Genomic DNA, 15,439 nt, shown 5'->3' with positions numbered 1-15,439 from the left:
TAAATTTCCAACATTTTGGAGGTAAGAAATGATTTTTCCAACATTAAGGATTATGGGTTTTCATCTTAGGGTTCTAATCATTTCTAAATGTTTGATTTTTACCTTTAATGATAGGTTTCAAGTGTGCTCTAGCTTTGAAAAACTCACCAATGTAATGTTTCAATTAATCTAGATGAATTTTAAAGTTGGTTTATAGTTTGAAGAATAGACTAGAGAATTAAATAGAGATTCGACTAAGCTTAGTTGAGGATTTGTGTTCAAAATATAGTTAAGAATGATTTACGGTACCAGAAACATTATTGATACTTGTTTGAATGTTGCTAGGCACAGTAGAAAAACTTAATATCATTGGAGAAGTCGAGTACTCGTCGAAAACTGAGGAAAGGTTCGAAACGCTCCAAAAAGGTGAGTGGAGACACCTCTTTACAGTATTTCAATACGGTAAAGCTAAGCATGGTTTTTTAAGTTGTTTGACTTGCATGATTTGCTATCATGTTTACAATATTAAATCAAATGGTTTTATCCAAATGTTTTCGAAGAAGTTTTAGAATCTATATGTAAATATCACTACTAGGTATTAGTTTTGACTAAGGGGGACAAGCCCTTTCAAATGTTTTACTTCAAAAAACTTCAATTTTGTTATGAATAGAGGATGAGAAATGTATGTGAACTTATGCATGACAAGTGGATGTAAGTTCCCACCTTTACACTTGATAATGAGCATGATGAATGAGTATTATTGGAAGAATACAATTCATGGTAAATTAGTATCCACATTGTTGGTATGGAAAAGTATAAGAAATGAATCCTTAGGTGGAGGTAGATGTTCCCATCCTTAAGCGTATGATATGTTTTATGCGACACGAATTTGAAACATGCAAAACATGATTCTACGGGATAGGATGTGATATAGTACCACATAGCTTATGAGATAACCTTATTTATAAGTATGGGTTATAAAGAAATATGTGCATGATATGTTGATGATGCATGTATGTATTTGAGATCTTTTATACAACGATTAAAGCCCCACTCGAATAAAGTCCAGATTTGGGGGTAAAAATACCACAAAAATAAAGCTTAGATGTAAGGGTAAGAATACCAAACGTGTTAGAGCGGGGGTGTAATAACTCTATTAAATAGAGTTATTTTTAACACATTTTGAGGGCTTTAGTAGCTAGACCTTTGAGTTTTAGGATCAAATTTTAGTATTTTAGGTGTTTTTCTCATTTAAGTTAGATTACATGTTGATTAGTTAAAATAAGTTATTTTTGTTTAATTTTACTTTATTTTGGTTTAACTTACGTTAAGAAAAGTTGATGTCAATTTATCTCATGGTTTGGTGCAGGATATGTGATGAGCAAGGTAAAATGGAGCATGATCACATAAGTATGGTGGTGTCACTCATACATATTATAGTAATTTAAAGATAACTAGAGCTACAAAAATTCAATTGATGTGATTTTTAATTCATTGAAAAGCTAATAAAATGTGCTATAACTTTTATGTTTACCACTTTGCCTAATTCAGACCAAATTGAGGTGAAAATTATGTTCGAAGATGATAGACAGATGCAATTCTGCAAACAAGGCAGCATGGCAATTGAGGTCGCAGCGCTGAAGGGACCACCGCCGCAGTGCTGTAAGGTTATGGCTGTGGTGCTGGCCTGGATGGGTGCATCATACTAAAGGTTGAGAGCACGGCACCGCAACATTGCAAAAGCTTGTTACAGTGCTATAGCACCATCTTGATTTCCAAAATTAAGCTTTTGACAAAAAATTGGAAAGTAGGGCACCTTGCACATATTTAAGAGCCTTTTTTAGAGCATTCAGAGAGAGAGACGACAATAGCTTTTCTAGAGAATTGGAGCTACGAATCAATCAAGAATTCAAGAGCAATTGAGAGAGATTTGTGATCAACAAGACTTTGATAGTAGTTTATTTCTCTCCTTTTTGTGTTATTCTTATTTTCTTGTTTTGAATTCATGGCTAAATGTTGAACAAACCCATGATCTTAGGTTTTTAATCTATAGCTTTTCTCAACATATGTAGTTTTTGTTGGTTAATTTATTATTTATTTTTAATTTTGTCTTTGATTTGCTTTTCAATTTTCAGTTAGCTTAAATAAGATTAATTTGTTATATAATTTTAGTACTTAGTGAAACTTTAGAAAAAAGTCCTTGTGGGAATGATAATCTGGGCTTACTATCTATATTACTTGTTCGATGCGTATACTTGCATGTACAAAATCAACAACAGTCCCCACACATGGTAAGGCCAAATTTCACTACATGGTGGCAACGTTCCACGTGACTAAGGTCGATGTGCCACTAACGAGCCCAGATGTGTGACGCTCAAACGTGGGCCAAGACCTAGTAGGCATCCTTGCATTCATGATTATTGCATGCTACTCTTGTATTGTGATGTTTCTTATGATTGTTTCTTATGCTTGAAATGTTTAATTGAGTTGTGGATTAAACTTTAAGCTATAAGATAGTCAAGATAGATTAGTAGATAGAAAAAGTCTTAATGCATTGGTTGAATTTATGGATTATATGGAGAGAATGGCCACTTAAGTTTTATGTATTGAAATTAATCATTTGAGTTATATAGATGGAAAAATGCTTACTTAAGCTATATGGATCAATACATAATCACAAAAGGTTATGATTGAATTTTATTGGAAAATCTTGAACACATGAGCAACTCATATGATTTATGAAAAAATTGGAGTGAATTACCCGTAGCTTGGGTTTTTATTGTTAAGTATCGTTTCCCTTATGGAGGATTCCTTACCATAGGTAAGGTATAGCTTCCTTGTTTTCCTAAAGGTTTTTGCATAAATGTTCAGTTTATTTAAGGAATTACATGTTTATAAAGTTGTCGATTTCACTATGAAATTGTGACTGGTTTACAGCAACTCTATTTTATGAGAAATATGAAAAATGAAGTTTATTTATTTCAAGATTCATGTCTACATTAACGATGTATTTTGTGCAAAAACACTCCCCTTGGTTTGTCCCTTCCCGTATTCACTCACAGAGTCTTTGTGACTCACTCGTTAGTTTCCCCTATTTTGTTACAGATCGATAATAGCTCTCAGCCACCCAAGTCACAGTCACGTGATTCGTTCTTCTTTCTTTGGTAGGTGTTTAGCAACTTACTTGATGCTTAAAGAGTCAGTCATGTTCCACTAATGAGTCAATCTTTACCTTATGTTAAGTGTGTATGAACATGCTGATAATGATGTTGTCAAGGGATGATATTTATTTTTATGAAATGTTTCAGATAAAAGTTACATAATCGCATGAGAGCCTACATGGACACCTAAAGGTGTAGATGAACGATCTTATGACATGATGCATGAGTTTTGACTTTTACTTTATAATGGATGGATGCACTTACATTGTTTACATTGAGAAGTTCTATAACTGTGTATAGTTGCCTGTGGATGAATGCATTTGATTGGTATAATGATTACCATATTTATGATAATGATTGCTTAAAGAATCTTAATGAGTATGAACGAAGTTAAAGAGGCTTGCTTGGGCCTAGTGGGCTATACCCATTCAGGTCCATGCGTCAGTCATTATCCCTTCAGAAAATTGGATGTGATAGAATAACAAAGAAAAACAAGAAGCTTCATGCATAAATTATTACCAAGACTAGGTTAACACCAAATTTGTGGCTTTGATTAAGTTATGTTTTAAATTTGTTTTGGTTCAAAGCCAAATCCCAATGCCTTTACATTAAGAAATTCAAATGTGAAATGCATTCTAGTTTACTATGGATCAGTTTAAGATTGCACAACATGGTTAGACAAGGAACACTACATATGCTGATATAGGAAAGAAAATTATATGGAAGAAGTCTAGAATTAGGAAATCAATGTTGATATAATAACATAATAAAAAAATGGTGATACATCTACCCTGGTGCTTTAAATGGGTTAATTAAGGCTAAGTGGCAAAGGCATTCAATGCATACATAGAACAATTTTTCTTACCAGCATATATGACATTTAATAAAAGGTCTAGGATGAGAAAAAAAAACCTTTGAATGGAATCTATTATGAAATTTATAAAATGGTTCATAATGTATATTAAAACAACTATAATATGTATTCATTCAATACAGAAATAATCATATTACTTTGTTTATAGTTTGTAGTTTATATTGCTTTATTTTTTTTTTTTTTTGAGTTTTTTTTCATATTTGATAGTATGTTTTCCTTTTTAACGGTTGCACTCATTGAATTTGTTTTAAATCTTTTATATTGCTTTCTTTGCCTTTGACTTTTTACTCTTTTTTTTTGGTTAGCCAACCTGTTGCACATGATTTATTTTTATATTTCTCTGAAACCTTTGATTTCTATAAAAGGATAAAATCATAAACTTACTCGGTGAACTTAGGAGAACCCACATAATTGAAACTAATAGAAAACTTTTTTCTGAAAAATCATACTTTATAAAGGTTTTAAGTTTAATGGCATAAGGGAGGAAAGATAGAGTCAAAAACGATATGTTTTGGCAAGAAAATAGCATTTTGTTGCAAAAATATCGATACCTTAAGAACAGGTATCGATACTTAGAGGACAAAATGCCTTGGGTAGCATTTTGTGTGAAAAATATTGATATTTACAAAAAGAAGTATTGATACTTAGAAGACAAAATGTCTTAGGAAGCATTTTGTGTGAAAAGTATCGATACTCAGTGATAAGAATGCCTTGGGAAAAGCATGCCACATGGAAAGTATCGATACTTGTCTAAAAAATATTAATACATGAGGTGAAAAGTACAAAAAATAAAAGAGACTCGAGCTGAATGCTCACTTCATTCTTTCTCAAAACTTGAGTCAAACTCTTCCTCCCCTCTCCCAATTCCTTTCTCAACCAGGCCAAAGGGTAGCTTAAGCTCAAGTTTGAACCAATTAAGGTAAGGTTTCTAGCCTTTCGAAAGATTTCACCAATTAGTTTTTGAATTTGACTTTTCACACAAAGAGAATTGTGATTTTTCTCTTAGGTGCTAAGATTTTTGAATTGAGTGTCCTAGGGCTAGCTCACCAAGGTAAGTACAAGGTTGAAGTGAGTAACATGAAATGTGAATTTATTTACTGTAGAAGTCTCTAAGCCTAGCTAAGGTTTGGTGAGAATGTAGCTATATGTGTCAGAAAGATGTTCGGTAAAAATGAGTTTATGAATTGTAAAGGATTTATGTTTGTTTATGGAGTAGGTGCATTGGTTGAATTCTAAATTCCATTGGAACTCCAAGGTCCTATAGCTAAAGGAGCTTAGTTTGTTGGTTTGATTATTGTTGAGATGGCATCAAGTGAGTGGACTTGCAACCAAATAATTTGATGAAATGCAAGAAAATGTGTTAAATATATTTCTACTTAAGCATTTCAAAATTTGTGCATGAGAACAAGCCTTTGTATGTATGATGTGCTTATGTTGCTAAATGTATAATGAGTATGGTCTATTAAATGAATTTTGGTATGTTAATGTTGTCAAATGCATGGTATGAATGATTTATGTAAAGGATTTCCAAATGTTGAGAACTTAAGAAATTTGATATGTTGAGAGCTTTGAATGGCTATGTTGAATGTGGCATGGTAGTCGAGACTACATGCCTTATGATTTCAAGTTTGGAAACCAATGTGAATGGTTTAAATGGCTCATATGAGAAGTTATTCTTTTAGGTGGAGCTTTTAAGTAAGAACTTGTGTTAACAATTGTTTTGCTAGACATTATGCACAATGAAGACCCTATCTAGCAAAAAAGGGGAAATAGTACTATTCATGTGTGGTGGAGGATAGCACATGTCTTGTTTTACGATCAATGGCTATATGCACTGGACCATGCTTATGTTAAGGGTTAGCCACCCCATTATTTCCCAATATAGTGAAGGGGAAATGACACTATCTCGTGGATTCATGATCCATTAGAATAACTTAGTACTTCTTAAGTGTGCTCCATTAGATATTGAGTGCTTTAAGTGAAAGTTTAAGAAATCTCATCATGTTTTAATGTTGATGTGATGATTTGTATATTGAGCTGAATTTCTAGTTAGAAGGTGTTAAATCTGAGCTTTGAGCATTAAAAAGGGTGTCAATAAACTTGGTTTTCGAAAAGGAATGGTTGTGACAAATTTGCAAGTGTGAAACTACAGAATAATTTATACATTTTCAATGAAATATTGATACATTTGAATAAGGTATCGATACTTGTTCTGTAGAATTGTTTCAAAAAGGTCTTGTAACAAAAGTATTAATACCTCCAATGGAAGTATCAATACTTTCAAAACAAAATAGGTATAGATGGCATTTTGCGTTACAAGTAACGATACTTGTAGTTTGTTTTCTTAAAATGTGAGAGTTTTCAACTTGTTTTAATTTCAAATACCCAACTACCTTGGAATAAAAAACTAATATAGTCGAAATTGATTTGGGCATGGTACATGCATCATGGATTTGGTTTCAAATAAAGATTTTCATGGTTTCAAAGAAAAGTGCATAGTTTATACAAATTCTTCCTTATGTTTCTTGTTTCCTCTAATGTCCCTCAATGAGTTTATATTCATCGTTTTCATATTCATGCTTTAGTTTGCATATCCATATGTAGTTGGATCATAGATTTTGAGTAAGATCCTCACTCACCCTTTTTGGTAGGTTTATTGATGGCATTCAGTAGCCATACCCACACCATGAGTCATTTTGTTGTGTAGTTATGGTTGTTCTGTTTGTATTATGTACATAGTAAAGTGACAATGTAGCCATAAGGTTGTTAATTGTACATGATTTGTGAGGATGTTGTGCATATACAATGTTTACACACACACACACATGGAGTTTATGGGCTCATGTCTATGTGTGAATGTCACTTGATGGATGGCATTATTCGAACAAGTTTATATATGTGAGGCTTGTGTAAACTTAATGGGCTATACCTATTGGGTGCTCGCACCAGTCATGGCTGAAGATCAAGTCGTGATAATTTCATTTTATATAGTATAACTTGGCAAGTATACAAACTAATGTACCAACTGTCACGACCCAAATTCCAGGCCATGACCGGCGCATGGGCCCAATGGACATAGTCCACTAAGCCCAAGCAAGCCTATCAATCTGACATGTTTATCATTCCATCATAAACTACTGAGTCACATTTCATAATTCAGGATCAAAGTAATATTAAACAATGTCAACCCATACTGGCATACCAAGTACATTGCCTACAACATGTATCTCAATAATTTACATCAAGTTTGTCTATACATCTAAAAAAGAAGACTTGACTTCCAGCGGAGGGACTCGGACGAATGTACAGCTACTAAATGTCGAGACACCTACCAAAAGATGGATATAAGTCTACAAGAACACCTTGTCCTAGTTACCGGCTGCCTTGTGATCTAAAAACATGAAGTTGAAAACGGTGAGTATAAACCCAATGAGTGAACAAGGAAGGGAACAAGCATACCATAAGGAATCTTTAACGAAATCATGATGCATTCTTTTTCAAAACAATGCAATTTGTTTATGTTCTTATTAAAAACCCCTCATCAAGCCCTTAAATGATTAATCATTTGAAAATCATGAACTCATACATAACGAACCATTTGAAGAATGAAAGCTTTAATAAAACACAAGCAAGTCAAATACGACAACGAATCTTCACTACAGCGGAAAGGCATTCTCGTTGTAGTGTAGCTGCAGCGAGAATGAATTTTCATTGCAGCGACGTTGGGATTAAGTTATTAGCCGAACGGGGGTTTCTCAACTGGCCAAGGATTTCTCACTAAACCTCCTCATTTTAAACTTAACTCATTTAGTCTTTAATGTTGGAAGTCCATGCTCCGATATAGTAGCAAAAAAGTGAAAAATAGGGCAGTAATTGGACAAGATAGGAGACAAAAATAGAAGGTTTTTCGCTACAACAAGATTCAATCTCACTGCAGCGAAATTGTGACCTAGAAATAGAATGTTTCTCGCTGCAGTGAAATTGTAACCCAGAAAAAGAAAGTTTCTCGCTGCAGCGAGAAGCTACTATGTCATTCTCACTGCAGCAAAAGTGCATCCTCGCTGCAGCGAGTTTTCGGCCAACCTACCCCTCCAAAACCTGAGGGTTTCTCCCTACAGCGAGAATGATTTTCGTTACAGCGAGAAACAGGGCACCAATGCAAAATTTGCCCTTCTTCCAAAGGAAAAACCACCTTGCTGAAATGTCCAAACCAACATGAAACACATAACAATTTCCCAAAGTTTAACATGTCAAGTTTCACATGCATTACAACCATAAACCATTATCCATTAATTTCCTATAACACACATATTTACATATGTATATATGTATACGTATATACCCATCATCATCATACACACCATCCCATCATCATCATCACCAACTCATGCACACTCCTTACTCGCACATGGCTGGGTCATCATCGGGTTATGCGCACTCTTTACAGCACATAACAGGGTCATCCTCGGCTTATGTGCACTCTTTACTCGCACATAGCCAAGTCAATATAATTACACAACATTATATTCAAACATATATGTATATCAACATAATGCAGCCACATAAAAATCCATAATAACCACATATCATAACATAAACCATTTCTCAAGAGCTTGTTCCCAAGGCATTCATTTTTTAAAAAAATTGTATAAAATCATTCAAACACTTTGTACAAAACAATCATATTCCCAAAACAATTTTGATAAGCAGTCCACTCACCGGTATTTTGTTGAGCCTTTAAATGACTCTAATTCCCCTAATGATCCAATTGGAAGAATGGGACTTCATTAAAACCTAGGATCACATTAGCATAAGCAATAGGTCAATTCACACACTATGAACCCTAAAAGCTATCTCTTAGCTAGCTTTCAATTGCCACATTAAATGGCTATCTATGATCACTATCTTAATCACTAAAAATATAATGAACATACTCAACAATAAAACAACTCTTAATCTAAATTACTAGCCATTATTCACAGCTAAAAATCAAGCTTAGTTCATCACTCACCCTTGGTTTTCTTTGTAGTTGAATTCCTTTCCAATAGCTTCCAAATAAGTGGGGTAATTCTCTCTTTCTCTCTCTAAAACCCCCAACTAGTGAGAGAAAGTATGGAAATAAGCTTTACCAAGGGTTTTGAAGTGAGAGAGTGAAAGAATACAAGGGTTCTAGTTAAAAGGGCTCAAAAGTATGAAAACTAGAGCTAGAGAAAGAAAATTTTGCAAGCTACATATCAAGCTTCCATGGAGGTTTTGAAGAAATGTGAGAGGGAAGAAGGAAGACGAAGACAAGCTGCTAGAAAATGGGAGAAGAAGCTGCTGGAAGAAAGTATTTATAGCCAAACTTATCCATTCCCTTAAAATTACGAAAATGGCCTAGACTAGTTAGCTTGTTCTCATGCAACCCTTTGTGCAATCTTTTTACTCCTTTGACACCGGGACAAGGTCCATAATGGTCTAGACATGTTTAGGTTTGCGAAACTTTAAAAAGTTTTGACTCGGGTGCAAAATGACCATTTTGCCCCTGTTATGAAAATTATTATCATTTCTAGTTTTCTTCGTGTTTTCATCATTACACGTCATTTATGCAGTCTCATGCCTATGTAGACCTTAAAATATCATAAAACTTTCTTTTAGGAGCTTATTAGAGAAAATGACGAAACTACCCCTGGCTCGTATTATTACATCTATGCTTAGTTACAAGCCTATAGAGGTTGGGGTCTCACACCAACATAAGGGGAAATTTGTAAAAAGACCAAAAGTTAGATAAGTTAATGGGGTCAGTAGTAGAGTGGAATGATATCTTGATCAAATTTGCTACTATCTACCATCAAGGCTTTAGGTCATGATTTAGGGAAGGCAAAGAAAGTTTACTTTATTTAGAATGGGAAGTCATTAAACACAAGCTTGAAGTTGTTAGGTGATTATAGCTATGATGCATAATTGGTTGATCAATTATGGAAGCGGACTATATTTATGTAGAACAACTGGACTGTGTTAATGATATGAATTTACCTATTGCACTTCTTGAACCATTTGAAGTTAGTGAACATATAAATGAGCTTGATGAAGATGTTGTTGTGACTAGTACTAAAAAAAAATGGACCTAGTACACCTTTGTTGTCAAATTTATCACGCAAGAGTACGCATCATAACAAGTAATATAAGAGCAAGTAGAGTGTCAAATCCCACAGAAAATTCTACCAACCCTTGCTAAATACTAAAATTAACACAACCTAATTTATTCAAACAATCGAATTAAAGTGATAAATTGAAAGCAAAACTAAAACTAAATAATAACTAAATTAAATCCAAAAGCTAATAGACAAAACATTGCTGAGAAAAATCCAATTAATAAATGCCTAAGATTACAATATCCCTCAACACTTCATTTGAATCTTGTTTCTCTCTCTAAACGTACTTCAATGGATAGAATTACTAACCTTAAGTCCCAATTTATTATAAGTCTCTGTCTAGGTTCTTATAAAAATATCTTTCTAAATTAATTTACTATATGTCTAAGCAAATTCAACTAAAGAAAGATTAATTAAGTTTGTGCTCTAATCTTGGCTACATGCAACATATAGGTATATGTCTATCCTATATGCAAATCAAATCACCTAATCAACTAAGTGAATTTGAGCACATGCTATTCTATCCATCGCCTAATGTAAACTCCCTTCGTCAAGTTGTATTTAGATATCCAAATAAATCTAATTAGTGATCAAGCAATTAGAAGCATTAAACTTAGAATTGGAATAAACAACTCATATTCCCTTGATCATAAGCAAAAAAGAGAATAAGTATTCAAACTACATGTTGAGTTCAATCATAATCCTAGAAATAGAAATTAGCTCATAATATCTACTAAAAACATCATCCAAATAAAATTGAGAGAAGAAAGTGAGAGAAGAACAACAGTAGAGAAAAACTAATAATTGAAGCTTTTGAATCTCCAATCTTCTTCTATTTCCCTTGTTTTCTTGCTTGTGTTGACAGCTTTTTTTTCTGTCTAGAAAAACTACTTTGAATGCCTCCTTTGAAACCTATGAAAAAGGCCTTTTAATTACCTCTAAAAAACCCTAATTTCCAAAAAAATCATAAAAGCAAAATTTTTAAATCACAACATGGCACCTCATCCTTCTTCCTTGGGCACTACGGCACCTTCCTCTCGACTACAACATGGTGGCATTCATCTTCTAGGCACTATGGCCTTCCTTCACTAGTGCCACATCACTCTCTTCTCTGGTCCTTGTAAAGCAGTTTAGGCATCAAGGGCATTACGGTCTCCTTCTCTCCAAGGCTACAACCTTCGTTTTCTCAAGTTACCTTATGTAGAAATTGTAGCACTTCAACCTTTTCCAATGCAATTTTTACCTTGATCTGATCTCAAATAGGCAAAGTTGTATTTCGATCGCTTATCTTTCCAATGGATCAAGAATTACATCAATTGAACTTCTATAACAAGAGTTTTGCTCAAAATACCACAGCATGTACGACTAAAGCTATCACCATACTTGCATGAGTTATCACCAAATAAGGTATTTTCATCAAATTCATACAAAAGCAATAAAATAGATCAGTAATAACTAAACTTAAAATAATTTAAAGAAATTTAACATAAAATTAAATTAAAATAATGTAGACTAAACTACCCATCATGCATTGAACTTAACTAAAAAAACAACTAAAATACTTATTTTCGAACCTAAAATCTCAATGACTTAGCTCTTTAAGCACCCAAAATGTGACAAAAGAACTCTATATAATAGATTTATCATAACCCCAAACTTAAGATTTTGCTAGTCTTCGAGCAAAACATAAAATAAAAGGAAATAACATAAATGAAAAACACAACTAACAAGCTCATTCTCGAATGGATTCTCATGTGTGTGTGCAATCTTTTATCCAAGAACATCATGCCGTCTGGATAAGTTTATGCACATGCAAAATTCAAATTAACACTAAAGTTCCATATGTTTGCTTTTCATCTCTTTCTTCGCTAATGTAGACTCGTACTTAGTCAAGAATCCTTAGGGTGTTAATTAGCTTGTAATATATGGCTAGGGTCAAGGTAGGATATGGGATATAATGTGGCTCAAATCATCCTAAGCACATAATCATTCTAGGCTCTATACAGAGCTTCAACTTTATTCCAAATATACGCTCTTTTCTTTTCTTCCAACTTTTTCATTTATTAAACACTTTATTCTTCTTCTTTTTTTCATCAACATTTTGACACCTCCAAACATATTTCTTTCTGCAGGTAATGGGGTGAATGCTAACACAATTTTTGAACTTTTTCAATAACTCCACCTTTTCTACCTTTTTCAACTTTTAGCTCAATACACTTCCTAAAATGATTAACATACTAAGGAATGAATGATGCAAAATTGGAAATTTATTTGTACGTTAGGCAAAATTAATTATGTGTTTAACAAAAAAAAGGAAAATTAAGCTCAAAGGGGTATATTAAGAATAAACTTATGCAAAGGTAAGCTTGAAAGGCTCAAAAGGTCCAAAGACAGCCTAAATCATTTCCTTAACAAAGTATTGTCTAAGATTTCGCCTCGAGAGAGAATCAAACAAATTCTAGAACTCAAGACATAATTCAAAAATTCACATTCATATAAACCTTCTCTAGATGTGCTCAATAATTCAAAGCAAAAGATAAGGTGCTCAAATTATGGAAAATCTCATCCTAACAATAACACTTAACATAAGAATTTAATGTAGCACTCAAACAACATTCACCTTTACTAAGAGCAAAAGATAACAAAATAACTAGGCTTTATCATTAGATAGGTAAATCAAAGAAATTGGCACAACTAACTCTAGCTCAAGTTCTTAAAACATGTAGAAAATTAAATGATAAACAAACTAACTAAACTTTAAATCTAAAAACATAAATGCAAAAGAATTAAACCCAAGCTTAAAAACTTAAAATTCCCTAAAACTTAAAACTAACATTGTCCTCAATGTTACTAAAATAGATAAAGAAAGGAAAGAGAATACTCCCTTAGAATGTGGAAAGACTTTACTTCCGTGGAATGTGGAAAGACTCTACTTTTCGTCTTCATTTTTATCTTAGTCAATAATGCTTATAGGAGGCTTTTTTTTTACTGCAAAAAGAAATTAAATAAAGATTAATGTAGAAATATAAATAAATAAAATAAAAACAACTAAAAAAAGAAAATATGAGTTTCAAAAGCTTAGGTTTCCTCCCAAGAAGCGCTTCTTTATAATTAATAGCTTGACTATCACTGGTTTTTATTATTATTTACTAGAGTGATTAAGGATCTTTGGCAATCCAATTCAACTCCCGAATAATGCTAGAGATGTTGCCCATTCACTCTGAATATTCTAGTAGCCTCACTACAAATGTTTATTGCACCATAAAAATAGACCTTAATCACCTTATAAAGACCTGACCACTTTGATTTTTGTTTCCATGGAAAGAGCTTGACTGATTTAGCTAGTAACACTTGTTGTCCAACCTTAAAATCAAGATTAATTGACGATGGTGGAATCTTCTCACATTTCCCCATAGGAACTTCAGGGGGTTTCTTTGGATAGTTCTTGTCAAAAACCTTCTTAGCCAATTCATCAACTACATCCACTCTATGGCAACTTTCAAAAGAAGAAGGATACTTAGTTGTATTGAATATATAAACTCAATTACCTCCTTTCCAACTTTGAAAGTTATTTTGACATTCTTCACATCTATAATTGCTCCAACTATAGCCAAGAATGGTCGTCCTAAAATAAAAAGAATTTCAACATCTTCTTCCATCTTAAGCTTAATAAAGTCAACCAAAATGTACAACTTCCCAACTTTAACCAAAACATCCTCAATAATTCAAACAGGGTACTTGATTATTTTATCTACTAATTGCAAAGAAACTATAGTAGGTTGTATCTCATTAGGTCCAAGTTTTCAAGTAATAAACAAAGGCATAATTGAAACATTAGCACCCAAATCACACAAAGCTTTAGAAAATTTAACATTACCAATACTACAAGGGATAGAAAAACTCCTTGGGTCTTTCAAATTTAGTGGAAGCTTATTTTAGATGATAGCACTGCACTCCTTAATAAGTACAACTATCTCGAAATCTTTCAATTTCCTCTTCTAAGTCAAAATGTCTCTCAAGAACTTAACATAGCTTAGCATTTGTTCCAAAGCTTTAGCAAAAGGGATATTAATATGGAGCTTCTTGAATACCTTAAGAAATCTCTATAATTGCTTGTTAAGTTTCTATTTCTGAAAACGTTGAAGGAAGGGTAGTGGTGGTTGTGATGGATTTGATTGAGCTTTTTCACCTTGAACTTGTTTCTCAGAATTTTCAACCATTGTTTCTTTCTCAAAAGGCTTACGTGGAGAATCTGATTGCCTACTACTAACTTCTACCTCTTTCCCACTTTTGACTGTGATTGCATTGTAATGCTCATTACTTTCTATCCTAGGATTGGCTTCAATATCACTAAGTAAGGTCCCTTGAAGCCTATTTTGGATGGTAGTAGCAAGTTAATCCACTTGTGTCTCAAGATTTCGAATCAATGTTGCTTGACTTTGAATGATGGCGTCATTCTTCACCATGAATTGTATAAGTAACTCTTTCATGTATGGCTTTTTCTCAAGCATAAAAGCTTTAGCTTGAGGTGGAAATCTATGAGGAACATTTAGATTTGGAGCTGATGAAGATCCTTGATTATTGTACCAAGAAAAATTAGGATGATTCCTTTAACCAAGATTATAAGTGTTGGAATACAAGTTGTTTTGCTACCTATTGGGGTTTCCAACAAATTGTACTAATTCAAAATTAACTAGGTAGTGACTACTAGATTGCACTTCTCCACACAAATCGCAAGTGATTTATAGGCTCTGAACAGAATGAACCCCTAGAGTATCAAATTTCTTAGCTCAAGCAATTACCTATGTAGTCAAGGCATTAATAACATCCATCTCATAAATACCAACTACTTTCCTAGGTACCGATCTCTTAGATGGCCATTGGTAGTTATTATACGCCATCTCCTCCAACAAGTCATATACTCATCAATAGATTTTTCCATGAGTGCTCCTCTAGCCGTAGCACTAATGGTGGTTCTAATCAAACCTATCAACCCATTATAAAATGTTTGTACTTGCAGCCACTTAGGAAACCCATGATAAAGACATCCTTTGAGTAAGTTCTTGTACCTCCCCAAAGCCTCATACAACGACCCTGAATCTAGTTGCATGAATGACGTGATGTCATTCCTCATTTTTGTTGTCTTGACTGGTGGAAAGAACTTAGCTAAAAACTTTTAAGCCTGATCATCCCAAGTAGTAATGGAGCTAGTAGGAAGTGAATTCAACCAATTCTTTGCCTTATCCCTCATTGAAAAAGGAAAAAATCTTAGTCTAATTGCATCATCAATG

General features: G+C 33.4%; 1 long non-coding RNA gene across 1 annotated transcript; it reads left to right on the top strand.

The window, feature by feature from the left end:
• On the top strand, positions 323-1,887 carry LOC18609075. Its single transcript, XR_001926581.1, has 3 exons — positions 323-405; positions 1,349-1,389; positions 1,531-1,887. It is a non-coding gene; the product is annotated as an uncharacterized LOC18609075 (long non-coding RNA).

The sequence above is a fragment of the Theobroma cacao genome, chromosome 2 (genome assembly GCF_000208745.1).
Source record: "Theobroma cacao cultivar B97-61/B2 chromosome 2, Criollo_cocoa_genome_V2, whole genome shotgun sequence".
Lineage (NCBI taxonomy): Eukaryota > Viridiplantae > Streptophyta > Magnoliopsida > Malvales > Malvaceae > Theobroma > Theobroma cacao.
The sequence above is the reverse complement of the archived record's forward strand: the minus strand, read 5'-3'. Positions and strand labels throughout refer to the sequence as shown.